The sequence below is a fragment of the Anopheles nili genome, assembly GCF_943737925.1.
Source record: "Anopheles nili chromosome X unlocalized genomic scaffold, idAnoNiliSN_F5_01 X_unloc_3, whole genome shotgun sequence".
Classification (NCBI taxonomy): Eukaryota; Metazoa; Arthropoda; class Insecta; order Diptera; family Culicidae; genus Anopheles; species Anopheles nili.
In genome coordinates this window covers 870,001-875,338 of record NW_026525489.1, presented here as the reverse complement: position 1 = coordinate 875,338, position 5,338 = coordinate 870,001, and positions in this window count along the sequence as shown.

Genomic DNA, 5,338 nt, shown 5'->3' with positions numbered 1-5,338 from the left:
TTTTGCTCTACGGAAGGGGGTGCACAAAAGTGTTCGTAATCAACCTCGGATTGTACTTTTCATCATCTAGGGGCACCGTAGGGACCGAAAAAAGTGGTTTCGCATGATAGTCCACCTCGACCCATGTCGACCCTTGCGCGACCCCGACCTTCAGGATTTTGCTCTACGGAAGGGGGTCTACTTGTGCGCAACCCCGACCTTCAGGATTTTGCTCTACGGAAGGGGGTGCACAAAAGTGTTCGTAATCAACCTCGGATTGTACTTTTCATCATCTAGGGGCACCGTAGGGACCGAAAAAAGTGGTTTCGCATGATAGTCCACCTCGACCCATGTCGACCCTTGCGCGACCCCGACCTTCAGGATTTTGCTCTACGGAAGGGGGTGCACAAAAGTGTTCGTAATCAACCTCGGATTGTACTTTTCATCATCTAGGGGCACCGTAGGGACCGAAAAAAGTGGTTTCGCATGATAGTCCACCTCGACCCATGTCGACCCTTGCGCGACCCCGACCTTCAGGATTTTGCTCTACGGAAGGGGGTCTACTTGTGCGCAACCCCGACCTTCAGGATTTTGCTCTACGGAAGGGGGTGCACAAAAGTGTTCGTAATCAACCTCGGATTGTACTTTTCATCATCTAGGGGCACCGTAGGGACCGAAAAAAGTGGTTTCGCATGATAGTCCACCTCGACCCATGTCGACCCTTGCGCGACCCCGACCTTCAGGATTTTGCTCTACGGAAGGGGGTCGACTTGTGCGCAACCCCGACCTTCAGGATTTTGCTCTACGGAAGGGGGTGCACACTTGTGCGACCCCGACCTTCAGGATTTTGCTCTACGGAAGGGGGTGCACAAAAGTGTTCGTAATCAACCTCGGATTGTACTTTTCATCATCTAGGGGCACCGTAGGGACCGAAAAAAGTGGTTTCGCATGATAGTCCACCTCGACCCATGTCGACCCTCGCGCGACCCCGACCTTCAGGATTTTGCTCTACGGAAGGGGGTCGACCCTTGCGCGACCCCGACCTTCAGGATTTTGCTCTACGGAAGGGGGTGCACAAAAGTGTTCGTAATCAACCTCGGATTGTACTTTTCATCATCTAGGGGCACCGTAGGGACCGAAAAAAGTGGTTTCGCATGATAGTCCACCTCGACCCATGTCGACCCTTGCGCGACCCCGACCTTCAGGATTTTGCTCTACGGAAGGGGGTCGACTTGTGCGCAACCCCGACCTTCAGGATTTTGCTCTACGGAAGGGGGTGCACAAAAGTGTTCGTAATCAACCTCGGATTGTACTTTTCATCATCTAGGGGCACCGTAGGGACCGAAAAAAGTGGTATCGCATGATAGTCCACCTCGACCCATGTCGACCCTTGCGCGACCCCGACCTTCAGGATTTTGCTCTACGGAAGGGGGTCGACTTGTGCGCAACCCCGACCTTCAGGATTTTGCTCTACGGAAGGGGGTGCACAAAAGTGTTCGTAATCAACCTCGGATTGTACTTTTCATCATCTAGGGGCACCGTAGGGACCGAAAAAAGTGGTTTCGCATGATAGTCCACCTCGACCCATGTCGACCCTTGCGCGACCCCGACCTTCAGGATTTTGCTCTACGGAAGGGGGTGCACAAAAGTGTTCGTAATCAACCTCGGATTGTACTTTTCATCATCTAGGGGCACCGTAGGGACCGAAAAAAGTGGTTTCGCATGATAGTCCACCTCGACCCATGTCGACCCTTTCGCGACCCCGACCTTCAGGATTTTGCTCTACGGAAGGGGGTCTACTTGTGCGCAACCCCGACCTTCAGGATTTTGCTCTACGGAAGGGGGTGCACAAAAGTGTTCGTAATCAACCTCGGATTGTACTTTTCATCATCTAGGGGCACCGTAGGGACCGAAAAAAGTGGTTTCGCATGATAGTCCACCTCGACCCATGTCGACCCTTGCGCGACCCCGACCTTCAGGATTTTGCTCTACGGAAGGGGGTCTACTTGTGCGCAACCCCGACCTTCAGGATTTTGCTCTACGGAAGGGGGTGCACAAAAGTGTTCGTAATCAACCTCGGATTGTACTTTTCATCATCTAGGGGCACCGTAGGGACCGAAAAAAGTGGTTTCGCATGATAGTCCACCTCGACCCATGTCGACCCTTGCGCGACCCCGACCTTCAGGATTTTGCTCTACTGAAGGGGGTGCACTCTTGTGCGACCCCGACCTTCAGGATTTTGCTCTACGGAAGGGGGTGCACAAAAGTGTTCGTAATCAACCTCGGATTGTACTTTTCATCATCTAGGGGCACCGTAGGGACCGAAAAAAGTGGTTTCGCATGATAGTCCACCTCGACCCATGTCGACCCTTGCGCGACCCCGACCTTCAGGATTTTGCTCTACGGAAGGGGGTGCACACTTGTGCGACCCCGACCTTCAAGATTTTGCTCTACGGAAGGGGGTGCACAAAAGTGTTCGTAATCAACCTCGGATTGTACTTTTCATCATCTAGGGGCACCGTAGGGACCGAAAAAAGTGGTTTCGCATGATAGTCCACCTCGACCCATGTCGACCCTTGCGCGACCCCGACCTTCAGGATTTTGCTCTACGGAAGGGGGTGCACACTTGTGCGACCCCGACCTTCAGGATTTTGCTCTACGGAAGGGGGTGCACAAAAGTGTTCGTAATCAACCTCGGATTGTACTTTTCATCATCTAGGGGCACCGTAGGGACCGAAAAAAGTGGTTTCGCATGATAGTCCACCTCGACCCATGTCGACCCTTGCGCGACCCCGACCTTCAGGATTTTGCTCTACGGAAGGGGGTGCACAAAAGTGTTCGTAATCAACCTCGGATTGTACTTTTCATCATCTAGGGGCACCGTAGGGACCGAAAAAAGTGGTTTCGCATGATAGTCCACCTCGACCCATGTCGACCCTTGCGCGACCCCGACCTTCAGGATTTTGCTCTACGGAAGGGGGTCGACTTGTGCGCAACCCCGACCTTCAGGATTTTGCTCTACGGAAGGGGGTGCACAAAAGTGTTCGTAATCAACCTCGGATTGTACTTTTCATCATCTAGGGGCACCGTAGGGACCGAAAAAAGTGGTTTCGCATGATAGTCCACCTCGACCCATGTCGACCCTTGCGCGACCCCGACCTTCAGGATTTTGCTCTACGGAAGGGGGTGCACAAAAGTGTTCGTAATCAACCTCGGATTGTACTTTTCATCATCTAGGGGCACCGTAGGGACCGAAAAAAGTGGTTTCGCATGATAGTCCACCTCGACCCATGTCGACCCTTGCGCGACCCCGACCTTCAGGATTTTGCTCTACGGAAGGGGGTGCACAAAAGTGTTCGTAATCAACCTCGGATTGTACTTTTCATCATCTAGGGGCACCGTAGGGACCGAAAAAAGTGGTTTCGCATGATAGTCCACCTCGACCCATGTCGACCCTTGCGCGACCCCGACCTTCAGGATTTTGCTCTACGGAAGGGGGTGCACAAAAGTGTTCGTAATCAACCTCGGATTGTACTTTTCATCATCTAGGGGCACCGTAGGGACCGAAAAAAGTGGTTTCGCATGATAGTCCACCTCGACCCATGTCGACCCTTGCGCGACCCCGACCTTCAGGATTTTGCTCTACGGAAGGGGGTGCACAAAAGTGTTCGTAATCAACCTCGGATTGTACTTTTCATCATCTAGGGGCACCGTAGGGACCGAAAAAAGTGGTTTCGCATGATAGTCCACCTCGACCCATGTCGACCCTTGCGCGACCCCGACCTTCAGGATTTTGCTCTACGGAAGGGGGTGCACAAAAGTGTTCGTAATCAACCTCGGATTGTACTTTTCATCATCTAGGGGCACCGTAGGGACCGAAAAAAGTGGTTTCGCATGATAGTCCACCTCGACCCATGTCGACCCTTGCGCGACCCCGACCTTCAGGATTTTGCTCTACGGAAGGGGTCTACCCTTGCGCGACCCCGACCTTCAGGATTTTGCTCTACGGAAGGGGGTGCACAAAAGTGTTCGTAATCAACCTCGGATTGTACTTTTCATCATCTAGGGGCACCGTAGGGACCGAAAAAAGTGGTTTCGCATGATAGTCCACCTCGACCCATGTCGACCCTTGCGCGACCCCGACCTTCAGGATTTTGCTCTACGGAAGGGGGTCTACTTGTGCGCAACCCCGACCTTCAGGATTTTGCTCTACGGAAGGGGGTGCACAAAAGTGTTCGTAATCAACCTCGGATTGTACTTTTCATCATCTAGGGGCACCGTAGGGACCGAAAAAAGTGGTTTCGCATGATAGTCCACCTCGACCCATGTCGACCCTTGCGCGACCCCGACCTTCAGGATTTTGCTCTACGGAAGGGGGTCTACTTGTGCGCAACCCCGACCTTCAGGATTTTGCTCTACGGAAGGGGGTCTACTTGTGCGCAACCCCGACCTTCAGGATTTTGCTCTACGGAAGGGGGTGCACAAAAGTGTTCGTAATCAACCTCGGATTGTACTTTTCATCATCTAGGGGCACCGTAGGGACCGAAAAAAGTGGTTTCGCATGATAGTCCACCTCGACCCATGTCGACCCTTGCGCGACCCCGACCTTCAGGATTTTGCTCTACGGAAGGGGGTGCACAAAAGTGTTCGTAATCAACCTCGGATTGTACTTTTCATCATCTAGGGGCACCGTAGGGACCGAAAAAAGTGGTTTCGCATGATAGTCCACCTCGACCCATGTCGACCCTTGCGCGACCCCGACCTTCAGGATTTTGCTCTACGGAAGGGGGTCTACTTGTGCGCAACCCCGACCTTCAGGATTTTGCTCTACGGAAGGGGGTGCACAAAAGCGTTCGTAATCAACCTCGGATTGTACTTTTCATCATCTAGGGGCACCGTAGGGACCGAAAAAAGTGGTTTCGCATGATAGTCCACCTCGACCCATGTCGACCCTTGCGCGACCCCGACCTTCAGGATTTTGCTCTACGGAAGGGGTCCTCTCTGTACAAGGTTTAGGGGTACATTTTCACCCAAAAACCACTATCGCTCATCCGAAACAACTCCTCGACATGTGTCTTCTCTGTGAATTTGGCCCCGATCTGACGAGTAGTTTTCGAGATATGCCCCTCTGAAGGTACATATTGGGACTTAGCCGATTTTCACCCATTGCGGTGTCTATGGGGTGTTGGGAATCGCTCTACCGACCAGCCGGTTGGAGATATCGAGTTGCGGTCTTCGGCGCGTTTGCTCAACTCCGTAATGCCTACTTTTTGTCCATACACACAACACCTCGCAGAGTTCTCCTTCTGCCAGATATAGCGCGTGCCCCTTTGTTCGTGCACCATTTTGGCCTGTTTTT